General features: G+C 30.6%; 1 protein-coding gene across 3 annotated transcripts in view; it reads left to right on the forward strand.

The window, feature by feature from the left end:
• LOC126745931 (adenylate cyclase type 5) overlaps positions 1 to 20,591 on the forward strand; it is a 652,711-nt gene that overhangs the window by 424,082 nt on the left and 208,038 nt on the right. The gene's annotated exons all lie outside the window — the stretch shown is intronic.

The raw sequence follows: 20,591 nt of genomic DNA on the forward strand, positions 1-20,591 counted from the left end.
ACCCAGACCCTATAAATATATGCAACCAAACCTATCCCGACTAGTCAGTTCCTAACTTCCGAGCAAGTCAAAAGTCCAAGCACCTAGATGCGACCCAGAATGATAAAAAGATGGCGCCTAATCTCGACAAGGATCTATTCAAAAGACCGGCAAGAGCCACCGTTGCTAGCCCGGAGGAAATCAGTGCTCAGATGATGACAAATCTGCTAGCGTCCTCTCGCTTGGCAACGGAAACTATTGTAACTAACTTGACTGTTTAACGTACCTAATTGGACCGATCAAAACGGTAAAAAGGCGTGACCAAATTAAGGCGGGAAAATTCAAATTTCATTCAATAAGGAATCTCATAATTTTATTATTTAATCACAACATCCAAAACAAACTTCCAATCAAAAAAGTTACTTTTTAATTATTAGCATCAGATATTATAATCAGGATAAAATAAAACTATTCAGCTTTATTTTACATACCTAAATGAGTTAATGTACTGCAATAATCAGTTAACAATAGTGTACAATATATCATCAATTTCAAAATGGAAATAAAACAATGTTTTTCTTTGATAAAAGCATAAATTAAATAATTAATTAAGCATTTTAAATGAATAAATTAAATAATTATCAAAACGATGCGAGTTCTCAACACTTGTTATCCAAACTTTGCATAAATAAATTTTTATTAAATATTCCAATTAGCAACGAAATCTAATTAAACAATATTTTATTGTCGATGTCATAAACATAGAATATACAGGTTAGGAAATCGATCATTACGCATAGAGAGGTGCGTAAAAGCAAAATATGACAACGCGCACGCATGCATTATGTGCGCTCTAGCACATGTATGAAACTTGAATGGTGAAAATGGGAATCGTATATCAGCCATCTTGCTTGGCAAAATTGACAGACGCTGACAGAAACGTTGTTGACATTGACTATTTTAAATCAATAACTTTTTTTCCTAACAAGTTCTTTTTTATATCGGGAGTAATGTTTTAATTCATTTGCAGCAATTGCAGGTGTCCGGTAAGAAAATGTGATTTTATTTATTACTGTTATTCTTTTGTATTGTCAATTTTTAGTCAAAAAATCAAATTTAGTTGGTCTCAATCAAGATGTTTGACCTTTCAAATATTTAATTGTTAACTTGAATGTTATAAATACATATTACAAAATGACTGGGCTCTCATTTCCTTTTCCATAATAAAAAATGTATTAAACTTGTCCTGTAAATATCCATTATGTAAGAGTAGTCTTTAATGGTTCTGATAAACAATCATGGTAATAAAAGATTTTTCAACTTCTTTCAGTCTCCGTTGCAAGAAAAATATACAGAGAGATATGCAATGTAAATTTTATTAAGACCTTGAAAAATTTGTTCTGTGATCAGTTGTCTCCAAAAAATTTTAATAACCCTATATATATATATATATTTATATATATATATATATATATATATCTAGGTGTACTACCTATAATTTATGTAATTTTTAGATATATCTCGTTTCTGTAAGTTAATTTAAAGGAAAAAGATAATTTTTCTCAAAAAGAATTACCTAAAATTGGTTATATATATATTATTTAGGTATTATATATATATTTCATATATCTCATATATATATATATATATAATATATAGTTGCTGATAGCTTCAAACGAGGAAAAAAAGACACAAATAAGAGAAAGCAAAGAAACATTGTCGCGTGACATAAAAAATCTACAGGAAGAGTTACGTGGGGAAATCAAACAATTTAAACAGGAAAATAAAGGGCTGAATGAGGAAGTACGTGTCTTAAAAAAAATAAAGAAACAGACGATCGAAAAGCAAAAAAATATAAATTATTAGTGTACGGCATCGAAGAAAAATGGATTTCACTACCTGATTAATTAGTTCCAAGCAAGTTTTCAATCAAAAATTAAATATTGACTGTCGTTTTGAAGATCTACCAAATTTATACAGAATTGGAAAACTAACCAGTGAAAGAAAACGACCAATTTCTATTGAAACAAGCAGCTATTTTCTACGAAACGATATCTTAAAAGACGCAAATAAATTAAAGGGCTCAATAATTTACATTACTCCAGAGTACTCCCAGGACTACAAAGAAAGAACAATATTGAGGACATACTTAAAGGAAGCTCGACAGAATAATCAAGAGGCCATTATAAAGAAAAACAAACTAATCATAGAGGGAACGGCATACACATTGGAAGAGATAAAACAGAAAAGAACAGTTTGGCTTCAACTTGAAATACAAGGGGACGTGAAACATTGAAAAAAACTGAAAGTATTAAATATTTAGTAATTATAATGGATCAAAATATGAAATGGGGTAAATACATAGAAAGCACAAATACAAAACTGCGAAAATTAATTTATACAAATTAGAAATTGTATGCCAATTAAAATTTTGAAATTGCTATACTTTGCGTTGGCGGAATCAATAATTAGATACGGTTTGTCAATATGGGGCGAAACTTATTCAACAACTTTAAATATTCTCAATGTTACCCAAAGATATTTGTTAAAAGTCATATTTAAAAAAAAAAACTAGATACTCAACTAAACTTTTGTTCCAGGAAGCTCAAGTTATGACGGTACAACAATTATACATATGTTAAGTCAATTCAAAAATTACAAAAAAAAATTATTATATTTGAGTCAAAACTTTGATGTTTGCTAACATCTTGGACAGGTTAGAAAAATGCATTTCAGGTTTATACTAATTAGGTGTATATAAGTCATTAATTGTTAATAGGTATGTTTTATATAGTTGTTAGAATTAGGAAGTTAATATAATAAGTGATGGATATGCGATTGTTGTAAGATTCACTAGTTATATATATATATATATATATATATATATATATATATATATATATATACATATATATATATATGTGTTGTTCCTTGATATATGTTAAACATACTTTGATATGTTTAAATTGTATGAGCGAAAAGTTGTTTCGTTGAATTTCAAATTTTTATCTGTACACCCTCCTTAACTAGCAAGAGTATTATTCTGGTTGTATCTTCCATTTGAATAAAATATATACTAGTTTTTAAGTTTAAATGTGTCTAACCAGTTGATCTGCCATGTTTTACTCAAAATTATAGCATCAAAACAACAGTTAAGGCTTTCAAGAAATAGCACAAATGTGACACACATTTGCGTATGCATTTAATTCATCTTGGAAGTCAATTGTGTTTATGATTTTTACAAAAATAAGTAAATTTTTAAGATTTAATTTTTAAGCTAAGATTGCAAAACTTCAAACTAATAATCGTAATACTTAAATCTATTTTAAAATATAATATTAAAATCGCAGTGTAGTATGCCCTATAAAAAAAATCTTTAAAAAAGTTTTAGTCAATATTTTATATTAAAAAATAAAAATGTATTTAAAGACTTAAAAGAGAAATAAAAGTTATAAGGTAGGCAGTTTTACAAATCTAAAAAATATCCAGCGTACACTATTTTCTTATTTGTTTATACTTTTGCATTATTTAGTTTCTTGGTCTGATTCCTGATTACCCCTTTTTGTTGGATTACCTTTTTCCTGAGGTTCAAATAGTAGTGCTTTTCGTTTGTAAACGTTTGTGGGTGTTTCACGTCCGCTTGTATTTCGTCAAGTTGAAACCAAGCTGTCCTTTTCTGTTTTATCTCTTCCAATGTGTATGCCGTTCCCTCTATGATTAGTTCGTTTTTCTTTGGCCTCTTGATTATTCTGTCGAGCTTCCTTTAAGTTTGTCTTCAATATTGTTCTTTCTTTGTAGTCCTCCTGGGAGTACTCTGGAGTAATGTAGATTATTGAGCCCTTTAATTTATTTGCGTTTTTTAAGATATCGCTTCGTAGAAATTAGCTGCTTGTTTCAATAGAAATTGGTCGTTTTCTTTCACTGGTTAGTTTTCCAATTCTGTATAAATTTGGTAGATCTTCAAAACGACAGTCAATATTTAATTTTTGATCGAAAACTTGCTTGGAACTAACTAAGCAGATAGTGAAATGTTGTCCGTTTTTCTTATCTTTTTCTTCGATGCCGTGCACTAATAGTTTATATTTTTTTGCTTTTCGATCTTTTCGATCGTCTGTTTCTTAATTTTTTTGTTAAGACACGTACTTCCTCCTTTAGCCCTTCATTTTCCTGTTTTAATTGTTTGATTTCCCCACGTAACTCTTCTTGTAGATTTTTTATGTCACGCGATAATGTTTTTTGTATTTATTCTTTGCTTTCTCTTATTTGTATCTTTTTTTCCTCGTTTGAAGCAATCAGCGACTTTATCAGTTGTCTTATATCTTTATTAGTAATTAAAGTATCATTAAAATTAGTAGTAATTTGCACATACGGTTTTTGTATCCTTCTGGAACAACTTTCAGCAATTTTTGTGAACTTATTTTCACTTAAAATTTTGTAGATTTACGGAGCACTACAATTTCAATGTTTCAATTATGAAGGTAACCATACACCGTGTTATACTTTTTTTTTGTGAGCGTAACACTTTAACTCAATGTATTCAAATTTGAAATATTTTAATATAATTTAATAAAGCTTCTTTCATTTATCAAAGTCGTAGATTAGTGATTATAAAGTAGAAAGCAAACATGATTTGGGCTTATAAGAAAGGGTAATCTCCATAGAAAAATCAACCATAATTGTATGGGTTTCAATAATTATAAAATTTTGAGCAGTTTAGAAAATAACCATATTTATTGCAAATGTATTTAAATGGCAAATATACAGTGAGAGCCAAAAGTCCTGAATAAATTCATTTAAAATTCAGGGGTATGTTCCAAAAAAAAACCCTCGGACACGTCGATTTTTATTTTTAACTGCGGGTTTTCTTACTATAATTTTATGTATACAGGGTGGTCCAAAAATAAGTTACGACCATCAACTTCAATTTTTGAAATGGAAATACCTTTTTTTTATTCTGTATTCTTAAAGAACAGAAAATTCTAGATATATTTCATGTACAATGTCCTATACCTATCTTCATTTGTTTTTGAGTTATTGACAGTTGAAAATCGGCATGTTTGCACTTTTGACTTGTTATAAAATCTAAACGGTTAGACATAGACAATTGCGGTTTGCACTTTTATTCGTAGCTTTTTGAAAACCATCTGTCTAACCGTTTGGATTTTATAACATGTCAAAAGTGCAAATATGCCGATCTTCAACTGTCAATAACTCAAAAACAAATGAAGATAGGTATAGGACATTGTACATGAAATATGTCTAGAATTTTCTGTTCTTTAAGAATACAGAATAAAAAATAGGTATTTCTATTTCAAAAATTGAAGTTGATGGTCGTAACTTATTTTTGGACCACCCTGTATACATAAAATTATAGTAAGAAAACCCGCAGTTAAAAATAAAAATCGACGTGTCCGAGCGTTTTTTTTTTAACATACCGCTGAATTTTAAATGTATTTATTCCAGACTTTTGGCTCTCACTGTATGTATAAATATATCAGAACAGAATATAAACATTAATGGATAGGATATTTTGTTTGATAACAGTAACTACTTATTAAAGAATAAAATTTATATTAACGTATAATCTTGACTAGGTTGATATTGTTGGTACCTTGATCTTGCGTTGTGAGGTTGTACAGGTGTCTGATTTCTTTCGGTTGCCTTGGCCAATGTCGATCTGAAAATTAGATTGAGACTTTATTATGTGTGATGTCTGCAATAGTCAGTTAAGCAAAATTTGTTTTTTTTGTAGGAAAAGTTAGTGAATCTTCATTTAATTAAAATTGTAAATAAAGTAGCTGTCAGATCCAAATATTGATTTTCTTCTCAAGATCTCTTTAAGTTTTATTGTGGCTGGTACATACTTACAGTAGTACTTTTTTAATGCAGAAATTGTCTATATTTTCAGTAAGATTCCAAGGTTGACAGATCACTTAAGCACGGTAAAATCTAGAGGGGAACCATTTTGACAGATTTGGGTTAATGGGTCATTTTTCATCTGAGAGTTGAAGAATTCAGCTGGTCTCGATTTGAGCGGATTTACAAAGGAAATACCTTATCTAAGTCTGATTTCTTTTAAATTAAAGATAGCTAGAGTTAAATTAAAGTTTTGCCGAGGGCAGTTTTAAATAAACAGTCTAAAGAGTTTCTAAGGTTTCCTGTGTTATTTTGTCATAAAAGTTTCAAAGAAAGGCCACATTCCAACCTAGGTAAGTTGCACATGGTACATGGTCAACTTGTTCTTATAATTTTTCTTATAACCCATTAAATATTTGCATTTATTTTAATTTTAATTTAAAGTTTATAAATGCATCCAACTTTTTAAAGCGAAATTTTAATGAAAATTTATTGTGCTCACCTCAGAAATTCCTCAGCTCAGTTTCTCACACTCGTTCTCTTTCTTCTTCTTTTTCTATTTGCCCCCTTATAACGACCACTTGGGCTTCCTCATCTATGTGTTCAATTCATCACTGATATTGTGAAGGATTTGATGGAATTTGATGGTCTGAGCCCCATCGAACACACTTGAGCTTCTTCTGGATATCCTGAAATCTATCACAGGGCATACTGTCTGAATCACTTTGTCCAACCACCACAGAAGACACTATGCTTCCTGAGACACACCAGGTGGGTCCCATGGCCGTCTAGTTATCAACCAGGGCGAAAACAAAGACCACGGGTACCACAGAATAATATAACCATTTAGAAGTGTAACAAAGGCCACACACACTATTTTCGCCATTGTTAATACTCATTGAATAATTTATTATATATATATTTACTAGTTTTTCTTTAATTTTGAGGCACCTTGTTGCCATAATCTTTGTTGGGAACTGAGTATATACGTATATTGTAGGTATGCGAGGTATATTGTAAATTGTACCATATTTATTTAACCATAAACCGCCGGTTGTTATTTAATTAAACTTTTATAAATTACTTAATTCTAGTAAACTTTAAAACTTATAAATTTCATAAGATTAATATCCATTTCTTTATTTAGCCTTTGACACATTCACATTTGAACTTTGATAATTAGAGGTTAGGCTATTTGTCAATATACTAAAGCTAAATTTATGTATTACCTTTTAATACTTTCTTTTGCTGACCTATATTAGTTTTGGTTTAAATTTCGTTTTGGCAAGATTTAGAGGGTAGCAAAGTATTCGGTAAAGTTTACCCACACCACTCTCGTGGGCTAGCTGGAGGCAATTTTAAACCCCGGATACCGTTAATTTAATTAAATAATTTAATAATAAACATCAATATTCCATTCTATTTTCTATGTTATTTTCTTATCATACATGTAAAAATATTACCAGTAGGTTAATTATATCCCTATTTTACTAATCCAAACAGATTCTATAGAGGATAATAATATACTTATTAAAAATAAATGTTTTTTATTTAAAAAATACAATACCTAAAATATTTATAGGTGAAATTGAAAACTTTATATGCAAATAAAATAGTATTGTAGTAGTCCAACCAGTTAACACGTATGATAGGCGATCCATAGTTTTTCGCGTGTTTCAAAGGGTTAAAGTACAGTTTTTGATTGATAATTTATATCAAAAGAAGTGTTTTAAAATTTTGCATCTTTCAAGCTAAGTATTGACTTATTTTAAAATCACGATTGCCATAAATCAGTAAAATTCCATTTTTATTTCTATAATTTGTGTAATAAGTATAACATAAATATAATAGTACACGTAAGTGATTATTGCAGTGTTTACATTAATGGGTTTTCTATTGTAAACAGTATTTGTCTGAATTAACTTATATTTATTTCATATACGGGGTGATTTTGAAATTGTGATTAACTAATGAAATAATGGCTGGAGGAAGTACTACGGATCACGGTGATCCAGGAAGTAATTGTGCTAAATGTAATTTAGTATTTGTCGATAATAAGTCGATAAAACAATGTACCAGGTGTTCTAAGTATTCTCATGGAAAGTGTGTTAATGTTGACATGCGCGGTTTTCATTTGAGAAAATCGACATATAAATGTGAATCATGTGATCCCTCTGCATTTAGTGATGGTGCATACAAAACAGAGCGTGCTAGGAAAAGAAGCCGAACAGATCATATTATTATTGATTTAGATAATGTAGGAGATATTATGGCCACCTTGCAGCTCTTAGTCAGTAAAACTAACAAGTTAAATCAAAAAGTCGATCTCCTCTTAAAGGAAAACCAGAATTTGAAACATGAAATTGCCAGCCTGAAGGAATGTAAGCCGTCAACAGCCCCATCAAGTGTGAACTCCAAGTTGTCATATGCTGCAGCAATAGGTACCAAAAATGACAGCAAAGTTTTGGTTGTAAAGCAAATGTGTCCAGAGAAAGACGTACAGCAAGTGAAGAAGGATTTGAGAAAAAAAGACAATCCTATTGTTATTGGAGCCGGTTTATCGCTAGGTAAAGCAACTAAATGTGGCGGCGAAAGTGTGGCAATGAGAAGGAGCTAACTTCGATTCAGTCGCAGATCCAGAACAACATGGGTAACAACTACAGTGTTGAGGTACCAAAACTTTTAGAGCACAGGATTAAGGTGGTAGGCATTAATGAGTCTAAGTCCAACCTATCAGATAATCAAATTTTGGCCAAAATAAAGAGTCAAAATAATGTTCCAGAATCTCCAAACCGAAAAATTCAAATTGTGAGAAAAACTAAAATCGTAAGCAAAAAGTTCAATATGATCTTGGAAGTTGATGCTACCACGTATGAAGGGTTTATTGAAAAAGATAAGATGAAAATTGGTTGGAACCGTTGTCCTGTCTTCAACGAATATGGTATTCGAAGGTGTTTTAAGTGCTGTCGGTATAATCATTATTTACTAAAAGAGTGTAAAGAAAATAAAGTGTGTGCAAAGTGTAGTGGACCCCATGATGTTAAAGAATGTAATGTAAGTAGCGTTAAGTGTATCAATTTTGTAGTATCTAATGAAAAGTATGGTCGTGGGCTAAACGTCAATCACGTTTCTTGGGATGTAACTAGTTGTGATTCCTATAAGCGAATTGAAGGCTTACAAAGGAATAAATACATTAAGTTGAAATTAGACCTAAATATTGCACTTAACACCAATATTATTTATCTTATTTGCCAAGATTATCTAAACAACAAAGATAACATTATTTTACTGGTAAATGACTGGAGGCCTAAGATCTTGCTTTTGAGTGAGACCCTTAAACGCCGGTTTTTGAACCATGTGAGTTGATTATTGATGGGTACAATTTGGAGCAATGCACTAGTAACAACAGTAGAACAGGTGGGGTCTTGGCCCTTATTAGAAACGATATTAGATATAAGGTTGGGTCTGTATTGTCTATTGATGATTATGTCTGGTTGTTGTCTTTTGAGCTATCTATGGGTGGAGGTAAATATTTGTGCTCTGTTTTGTACCATTCGCCTCAATAAGATGCCAAATTTACAGAGTTTTTTGGGGAATATTTAGAGCAAGTTGGTGGACATTATTCTTGGGGATTTTAATTTTGATTTATTAATAAACAGTTTTTATAGTAACAAAATATTGAGTATTATTTATACCAATGGATTTAGTCAAATAATTAAGACTCCAACTAGAATAGTCCAAAGAAGTCAGACTCTGATTGATTTATTTAATTTCAAATGACAAATCTCTTTCACATAAAGTCCATCAAACTCCTTAAATTAGTGACCATTCTATTACATCAATTTATATAGACCAATCGAAGGAACAGCCAATGGATATAGTAGGTTATAGGTCTATTAAACTAGGTCTTTTAAAACCTATAAATGCAATAAACTTCAGAAAGAACGGCTTACATGCAATTGGAATAGAAATAGTTCAGATGTTACTAGGTAATACTTTTGTTACAGATATTAGAACAATTCTTGACAGTATGTGTAAGTATTAAAAATATGCAAAAAACAGAAATATGTCAATAAAAAATGGATAACATACGATATAAGGGAGCAAATGCAGGAAAGGGATCGATTATATAAAAGGGCTACCATAGAAAAACCGACAACATTTGGAATGAATATAAGGCTATAAGAAATAACATAGTAAGCAAGATAAGAGTAGAAAAGAACAAATTTTTTGCAAAGATCATAGATTAAAATAAAAATAATTAAAAAGAACTCTGGAAAAATCTGAAGACGCTTTTACCAGGAAAAAATCAAACCTTGCCTAATGAAATAAAGTTTGAAAATGAAATCATTACACAGGAGGATGATATTGCACATAGATTTAGTAATTATTTCGTGAATAGTATTGATCTTATTCTTGCAGATATTCCACCTGCAGCAAATGGTCAAACATATTTCATTGGAATACCTACAGTCCAGAATACTTTGACATAATTTATTAAAGTTTCTATGACTAAAATGAAGGAAATACTTAAAAATCTAAAAAACGTTGGTGGTGGGGAGAGTGGCATTTCTAAGCAGGTTTTACGCGATGTTGCTTATGTTGTAGGTAATTGTCTTTTGGATATTATCAATACATTCTTAAGTACTGGGGTTTTTCCACAAGCCTGGAAACTTTCTACTGTTATTCCTATTCCAAAAGTGCAAAACACTAAATTGTGTAATGAATTTCGGCCAATTAACACCGTACCTATTTATGAGAAGCTCCTTGAAGTATGTGTTAAGAAACAGCTACTCAAACATTGTAATATAAATAAAATAGTTGTACCTAACTAATCCCGGTTCCGTGAGAATCATTCATGTGAGTCTGTCATTATTAATATACAAAGCAAAATAATAGACGAAGGTTTCTGTTTACTTCACAATCTTTATTTCAAGAATCCCGACGCGTTTCGGTTGTTAAACCATTGTCAAGGGAAAACTATGTAAGTAGGTTGTTATTAAACTAATAAAATAATTAAAAACAGTAAAACTTACATAATATTATTACAAAATGTCCATAAAAAGGTCAAAAAATGGCACACACATACATAACAAGACAATACATCAATCTAAAAACATGTCATCACACTGTATTTACAAAACAATAACGGACTTCGGTTTTTTAAAAAAATTTACATAGTACTATATTATACACAGATATTAAATACTATTACTAATAGGGACATCTAGGATTAAATGCGGTTAACAGAAAATTTTAAAAAACAGTAAATTCAGAAGAATGTAGAAAATACTTAAATAAATTTACAATTTTGGCCGCTTCTCGGTAGTGGGCGTTAATAGGTTCGTTCAGACAATTAACTTGTGTATTTATTTCTAATTTTGCTATTTCTAATTTTTGCTTTTATTTAGGTTGTGCAAAACTTTGAAATTGTCGTCTGTATTAAGTGAATGACCTGTTTCTCTTAGATATAATCCAAAGGCAGATCTTTTATCATTAGGCGACTTCTGAGAATTTAAATGTTCTTTAATTCTTATTTTGAAATTTCTGCCTGTTTGACCAGCATATTTGGCTATACAAGTGTCGCATGATAAGAGGTAAACGCCACTCCCTTCTAATGGGCTTACAAAGTCTTTTAATCTTGAACAAAGATTTCTTATATTTTGAAAGGACTTATACACAATTTTTATATTGTTGTGTAAGGACTTAAGTAAATTACCTATTCTTAAAGAAATCGGACCAATAAAGGAAATTTTTACATATTTCGGAGGTTGGTAAGGATGGATGGTTTGATCAAGGGGCTCACTAGAAAGGGACTAAAATAATATTTTATTGAACTTTTTTCTAATCAAATTATCTATTTAAGACTTTTTGTATCCATTGTTAATTGCAATCTGATAGATAGTGTTCTGTTCTTTAAAAAATTCCAAAGGTGAAAGAGGGATCGTAAAGCGTCTATGAATTAATGCGTGAAAAGCTACCAGTTTATGTGCAAAGAATTGGTTTGATTTTGCAGGAATGACATTGTCGGTTTTCTATATATGGAGTATTGTAAGCTCTTACTTATCCTATTAATAGTTAGATCTAAAAAATTTAATTTATTATTGCACTCTATTTCGACCGTAAATTGAATTTTCGGATTTAAAGAGTTGAGAAAAACGTGAAATTTCTGCAATTCCGCTTTGCTACCTGTCCAAATTTAAAAAAATATCATCCAGAAATCGGGTAACCCGGGTTCGGTTTAACAACCGAAACGCGTCGGGATTCTTGAAATAAAGATTGTGAAGTAAACAAGACCCTTCGTCTATTATTTTGCTTTGCATAATGGTACTTCACCCTGCAGAAATTTATGGTACTTATTAATATAGTTAATAATTTTCTCAGGGCGCTTGACTCTGATAATCTAGTACTTGCTGTGTTTTTGGATTTGAAGAGAGCGTTTGAAACCGTGAGTAGAGAAATGTTAATTAGGAAATTAGAACAGTTAGGCCTTAAACATAATGTATTGAAGTGGTTTTAATCTTATCTAAGTGGTAGAGTTTAGCGAGTCATGTACAGGGTGGCCAAATAAGAATGCGAGGTACTGTATCTGGGAAACTATTTATCGTAGAAGCTTGCGATAAAAAAAATTATTACTAAAATGGCTAAGAGAATGACTTGGAAAATATTTTCAAGTTTCTGAAATGGCCGCTAGGGGGCGCAACTGCAATCTTGAATCTAGAAAACTGATGTTTCTGTAAATTTTGCTGAATTAACCTAACAAAAAAATAGCTGATTATTAAAGTAGAGGCTAATCCGAACCTTTTTTATTTGAATAGTTTTGCTGTATCTCTAAAAATAAAGTGGTGGGGGGTGCAAAAGTTGGCTTAAAACACACCCTGTATACTAAAAACGCCTTAGCCGATTTTATCAAACTTGGGCTAGTTGAAAAGAGCTATTATTAAGCTACGAATATTATTATATTTCATGTTTTTTTAGTTTTACATCTCGCCGCTAGAGGGCTTTTTTCGGCTTTCTGACACAAATGACTAATTTTCTCAAAAAACTTAAAGCAATGGTATAAATTTTTTTATACAAAAAAAAACTTAATGACGCCTAAATATGCTTGCGAAAACTGCATCTTAATATCTTCATCCTAACCTAAAATTTAGGCCAAAGAAAATTTTATATGGAAATCTCTTAATATTTATAAAAACTACAAAATAATTTATTTCGAATTTCTTTTATAATGTAAGTTGTAATAAAGGACCGATTTTAAAAAGAAAGGGTTTTAATGCCCCCGTAAATGCTCAAAATGCTGACCATCACGCTCTATGCATTGCTGAAGCCTCTCATGGGTAGATAGAACTGCAGCTTCAATTTCGGCTCTCGGTATGGTATGTATTGCATTACAAATGCGGTTTTTTATATCTTCTCTAGTCGTAGGCGTAGGAGTCTGAAATACAATGTCCTTTAACCGCCCCATAAATAGAAATCAAGACAGGTTAAGTCTGGGGATCGCGGAGGCCATGGAAACAGGCTTCCTCTTCCAATCCATCGCTGTTGAAAAATGTTATTAATATCCTCTCGCACATTCCTAGCAAAATGTGCTGGACAACCATCCAACTGCAAAAACAAATTTTGCCGGACTTCCAGTGGCACATCTTCCAGCAACAACGGTAATTGATTTACCAAAAAGTCGAAAAAAACATTGCCATTTAGAGATTGAACAAAAAAATATGGTCCAATAATGTTGCCTCCAAGTATACCACACCACACATTTAAACTCCAGCGCCCTTGGTGCTGAACTTCACGCAACCAATGCGGATTTTCTGCAGACCAATAATGCATGTTATGCAGGTTGACTCTACCGTCACTATTAAATGTGGCTTCATCGGTCCAAAGAATTTTAAATAAAAAATCTCTGTCCTCGCGTATCATGCCTAATACCCAATGGCAATAGTCCAACCTACGGTCAAAGTCTGCTTCTTCCAATGCCTGATGTAAATTAACATGATATTGGTGCATTCTATAAATATATTAAAATAAAAGCTGAACTTAAATAAATCCATATATGGCGATGGCTATTAGAATTTACCTATTGTCCTTCAAAATATTTTGAATCGTTGTTCTTGATATGCCTAATTCAAGGGATAATGCTCTTGTGCTAACATGAGGATTTCCTTCAATATATCCCAGTACGCTGTTAATATTGTCCACATTTCTTCTAATTCTTGGCCGTTGAAACCTAGGCCGAAAACTACCATTGGCTCGTAAGTTCGCCACTAATCGGGGAAAAAATCTAACATCGCAAGGACTTCGATTTGGATATCGAGCAGCGTAAACTCTTTTTGCTACTGGAGCATTTTGAAGACATTCAAAATAAACCGCAAGCATATCAACAGCTTCATCGTTCGTAAAACGCAATTTGCAAAAACAAAAAATGCTCAAGTAACGTAAAACTTTTGACAAATTACTATTGACAATTTGAGGAATGTTTATAATTTGAGTAGACATTTGTTTTGTTGCATTCCATGGCCTGCTTTCTAATAATTCTTTTTTTCGTATTATATCCATAGTGAATATATAACATAAAATAGGTCTGATTTTTGATATAAGCATTATTAATACTTACCTTTTAGTGATATTAGGTAATATTTTCAAAAATGGTAAATTTTGTTTTTAAAAGTAGTGAATTTTAAAAAATTCCAAAATAATTAGTATAAAAAAATTAAAATTTTTAAGGGTATAAAATATTCTTTGGCCTATATTTTAGGTTAGGAACAAGATATCGAGTTGCGGTTTTCGCAAGATTATTTAGACATCATTTAGCTATTTTTCTATGAAAAAAAATCATATTAACGCATTTAAGTTTTTTGAGAAAATTAGTCATTTGTGTCAGAAAGCCGAAAAAAGCCCTCTAGCGGCGAGATGTAAAACTAAAAAAACATGAAATATACTAATATTCGTAGCTTAATAATAGCTCTTTTCAACTAGCCCAAGTTTGATAAAATCGGCTAAGGCGTTTTTAGTATACAGGGTGTGTTTTAAGCCAACTTTTGAACACCCCCACCACTTTATTTTTAGAGATACAGCAAAACTATTCAAATAAAAAAGGTTCGGATTAGTCTCTACTTTAATAATCAGCTATTTTTTTGTTGGGTTAATTCAGCAAAATTTACAGAAACATTAGTTTTCTAGATTCAAGATTGCAGTTGCGCCCCCTAGCGGCCATTTTAGAAAATGGAAAATATTTTCCAGGTCATTCTCTTGGCCATTTTAGTAATAAATTTTTTTATCGCAAGCTTCTACGATGAATAGTTTCCCAGATACAGTACCTCGCATTCTTATTTGGCCACCCTGTACAAAAATAGTTCTGTTTTGGCCCCCTTGCTATTTTTATTGTATGTCAACGATATGGTGGAGGTAGTGCGGGGGTGTAATGTGTTGTTTGCGGACGATACAATGTTATATGTGGTTGGTTAAAGACATTCATCAACTGCAACAGGTCATAACGTTGAACTCAATAACTTATTCATCTAACTTTGTAGAAATAAACTAAGTTTAAATGCAAGTAAATCCAAGTTTTGTATATTTGGCAAGAGATCTATCATTAAGTTCTATAGACATGGGCAATATACAGATTTCTGTGAATGGGGAAAGTATTTTGTATGCCAAAAAAATTAAATATTTGGGAACAATTTTTGATGCCAATCTAAATTTTCATGCTCATGCAGGTTATGTAATGAGAACATTTTCAAAAAAAGTTGGATTTATCACAAGAATTGGAAAAATTTTTCAATGTACACCAAATTAAAACTTTACAACGCCATTGCTCTTCCTCATTTACAGTTCTGTTAAACATTATTATTTAACTTACCACAGTATAGAATTGACCAACTGGAAAGAATTCAAAATAGAGCTATGAGACTGATTCTAAATTGTAATCGTTACACGCCTGTTGTCTCTATGTTGGGTGTCCTAGATATGTTGTCTGTACATCAAAGAATTTTGTATAACGTCTATTTGTTTATTTTCAAATTAAAACATCACATGCTTCCCGATTATATGTGTAATAAATTAAGAGTTTTTGGAGATATACATAACTATAATACGAAAACTTGTATAGACTTCATACTGGTCGATAGATGTAACACAACCCAAATACATAATTCAGTTCTATACAAAGGTTTAATTCTATTTAAAATTTTTGCCTGCTAACATCAAAAATTGTATTACTTTGAATTAATTCAGAGTGCTCTTGAGAGAATTTATCATGAATAAGTAATATTGTGTTTGTTATGTTATTTTAATTATGTAGGCCAACCGGGATACTGTTTACAGCTTCTTGGAACTACAGAAGCGTTTCTAAGTGTTACACGGGGGGACCAATGTGTCTGGTCAGCAAGGGCAACCAAGCTTCAAATGTGTGTCATCGGCTGCTTGCAACCGAACCGACTCGATCAACCTGAGTCGACATTATTTTTAGTATTAAAAGGCAAGGCAACATCAATTAACTGTGCCCTTAACAAGTGGAGCAAGAAAATAATATTTAGGTTAAGTTTAGTTTTAATTTATGGTCTACCTCTGACAGGATATTTCTGGAACCGGGATGCTGTTTCTGGATTACCGAGACCATCCATGGACAAACCGGAGTGTCCTGATACAGTTATGGCCAACCTATACTTTTACTTTATTTTTCATTTATGTTTTTATTGAATGTAGTTTTTTTGATAAATAAAGATATTATTAAAAGTCTGAGAAATTCAAATTTTTGCAGTGTAGGTTCTAATCTTTAATATTGTGACATGATAGAAAAGGAACATCTGATAAAGTTTATAGTTCAGCTAGCGGACAATTAAGGTAGGTAATCTTTTCGGATAATATTTAGATTATCCAATTAGATAAGACTAACGGCATAAGTACTAAAATTCATGTACTAAAACTACACAAGTCAAATCAAAATAAGCTTTATTTTTATGAACAAATATATGTTGTTACCAAAGAAACTTAAAATTAGCAAAAAAAAAACAGAATAAAAACATAATTACTTAGAATTATGACAAAACATATTTAAAAAAAAATCATTTATTGTAGTGTTAAGCCAGCAGTATCAGCGTTTTTAAAATTTGCTGGAGAAATCAGAATAAATTCCTCAGTCTTAAAAAAAATTTAAAGTCTTAATAAAATTTACAGTGCATAATTATCTCTCTTCATGTTTTTCTTGTAATGAATTTTCTTGAATGAGACTGAAGCAAATTGAAAAATATTTTATTACATTATCTTATATGTTTATCAGAACCATTTAAAATATACCTATTCTTACATGATGGATATTTACAGAAAATTGTTAATCAATTTTTGAATTGTGGAAAAGGAAATGAGAGGCCAGACCTTTTGTAATATGTCTTATCAATCAACATAAAAATTAAATATTTGAAAGGTGAAACATCTTAATTGAGACCAAATATATTTGATTTGTTGACTAAAAATTGACAATACAAAAAAATAACAGTAATAAATTAAAACACATTTTCTTACCGGACACTGGAATTGCTGCAAATGAATTAATACATTACTCCCGATATGAAAAAGAACTTTTTAGGAAAAAAAAAGTTCATTTGTTTTTAATTTAAAATAGTATCCTTAAAATAATCCCAACCCACGCTTATATTGCAATGAGCATATATTGAAATGAAAAACAAACTTAAATGATATTACAAATGATGTTCTATTAGTCAATGTTAACAACCTCATTTCTGTTAGCGCCTGTCAATTTTGCCAAGTAAGATGGCCGATATACGATTTCGATTTTCAGCATACAAGCTTCATACATGTGTTTACTATATTGAAAAGAAAAGACGGGGCAGGCAAGTAGAAGATCATAGAATAATATTATAAGGGCTAACTAGAATGACGACTCTCACTGTTTAGTGGATTCTAGTTGCAGCGCCTCTACTGGCGTGGTGGGTAAATTGGAAGAGTTATCGCATGCCAAGTTTTTGTCAAGCATTATTTCAGTCTCGCGGTAGCGGTATATTTACGTTAATACTTGGTGCTTAGTACGTCAATTGCTAAATTGAAACAACGGATTAAATGGATTTTTGCTATCTTCTTGAAAATAAAATATCAAAAATACTTTTTATCCCCAAAATAATGTCATCTTCATCGGCTGCTTTAATTTGAAAAAGAATGCACCGAACACCTTGTATTTATTTAGCTTATTAATAAGTTAAAAATAGTTTGGAAGTTTTTTTTTCATACAGGGTGTCTAACAAGTAATACTAAATAAATATCTTCAAGGCATTTATTTTTTACAAAGAAAATAAAAACAAACCTAATAGTCGTCATTCACTTTTTCTATCAAATTGTCAAATAACCACAAACTCATAAATATATCCTTTTCATTCTGTATTAGAAGTGTAAAACGTTAATTTTACTACTTATGTTTTTTGTGGCCCTAATTTTACATTTCAAAATTATATAAATAATTTTTAGGGAATTTAGATATATATTCTGATACTTGGATACTTCAAGTCTCAGAAGTATCATCAAACCAAATTTAAAGATTCAAAAAAAAAGGACATTTTAAAATTCCATTTGAAAGGGATTTAATAAATTATTTACTATTTTGTTATGAGTTTGAGCAAATGGTGCACAACTATATCTTATTTTAATATGTATGCAGTTAGTTTTTATTGTTAAACTCTTAGTATTATGGTTATTATGGTACATACAGAAATAGGGTTTTCTAGGTACCTAATATAATTACAATACTAAACATAAAAAAATTTGTATAATATAAACATGTATGTAACAATTTAATGTTGGTAATATATCTGTATAAATAATAATATATCTATATAATATATGAGTATATATGAGTATGTTATGATTAGTAAATAATGCATTACACAAAGGTTATAAAAAAAATAGGTTTTGTCATATTGTTGTCCAAAACCCAGGCGTATTTGCTTCGTTTATACTTAAATCTTTTTTTCTGCAAGGATTTTGCATTTTGAAAATATATATGGCTGTTTTTTTACAGTTTTTAAATTTGCGCTTTTTAAAACATTACTTATTTGCCTAATGTAATTAAAATACACTATATTGATAAAATATTTAAAAACTGTTATACAGGAAGTTAAATTTATTTTTTTTTAAATTTTACTTAAAAGTTGTTTTAATAAATGATTTAGCGCTCCTTTTTTTAAGTATTTATTTAAAACAAATTTAATTAACGAGTAGGCTTTTCCAAGTTTAAATAAAAACTCCCATAATAAAGACAAAATTTTACATAATAAAGTCATAGTTTTTCATTATCATATTCTCTTTCTCTAATTATTTCATTTTCCAAAAAATCATCTGATCCCTCCCCTTACAAAAATATTTTGGTGCAAAAACAATTTTTAATTTAAAGTTTGCTTTTATATTTTTTTTAGGAGAAATTAAGAATCTTTTATATTAGACGTGACTGTTTGGTGGGCAGATATTCTGGCACTAGTGTAAAGTATATATTTTTATAGCCATCACTAGGGTTTTTTTTTTAACTTACTTGCGACATTAGCCTTTTTAGTGACAGAAATATTTTGGACTCGTTCTCACGGTTAGCAAAAATTCGGTTTTGATGTCAGATGTTTTACTAGCAAAGATTTGTAGGTTGATGTAAATGATTTAGATGTTGGGTTATTAAATCTAAATCTTCTCTGCCTTATTTGGCCAAAAAAGTTTTCTACAGGATCCTGGTTAAGACTCCTAGGCATTATATATAAAACTTTTAGGGCTCTTAATTTTTCAAATAAAACTTTAAAGTTAGTCCTAATAAAATGTCTAAATGATGGAGGAACATAAAGAGAATTTCTCTTCACAGATCTAAAAGTTTTCAACATCTGTAATGCCTCTTTCCAAAATGCCTGATGCGGTGAATTTCTAGTCACTGCTGACCTTGATTTTTAACAAAGATGGCAGTATGACCTCGAAAAAACGAGCTCAGAGATTAATAGATTGAACCTCAGCTCCTAGGTATATAAAAAATATATTATATCTCAAGTAAATTATTGTATTTAAAACTTATTGAACCTAAATTAAATTAAATATATCGAACAGTATCGTTACAGATTTAAGTTCATATTTCTTTTAAATACGCGAATAAGTCTATTTTCTTCTTCTTTTCAATTTTTGAGCGTGTGAGATAAAAATTTCTAAATTGATTGTTGCTATAAGTGACGTAATACCCAATATAATAAGTAACGTAATAATAATCATAAGGCACTAATACTTAAACTCTAAATTCATCAACTTGAACACTAAAAAATACTGAAAGTAGAAAAACAAAGAAATTAGAATTTCGTACTTGTTCCGGATCTCCCCGATCGCCAGTAGGGAGACCCAGCTCCCTCTATAAATTAAACTATTAATTACAGCAATTTTTATCTGTGGTGCCCTCTAGTGGCTTGGTGGGTTCAACTAAATAATGATCCGACGTTTATTGATGAGTCAACAGGCCCTGGTAGTAGAGCGCACATAATGCATGCGTGCGCGTTACCATATTTCGCCTTTAAGCACCTCTCTAATGATCGATTTCCTAACCTGTATATTCTATGTTCATGACATCGATAATAAAATATTGTTTAGGAACTATTTCGTTGCTAATTATAATATAATTAAAAATAAATATCTATTAAAAATTTTTTTATGCAAAGTTTTGAAAACAAGTAGATAACTCGCATGGTTTTGATAACTATTTAATTTATTTATTGAAAAATTTTTATTATTAA

This window comes from Anthonomus grandis, chromosome 16 (assembly GCF_022605725.1).
Source record: "Anthonomus grandis grandis chromosome 16, icAntGran1.3, whole genome shotgun sequence".
Classification (NCBI taxonomy): Eukaryota; Metazoa; Arthropoda; class Insecta; order Coleoptera; family Curculionidae; genus Anthonomus; species Anthonomus grandis.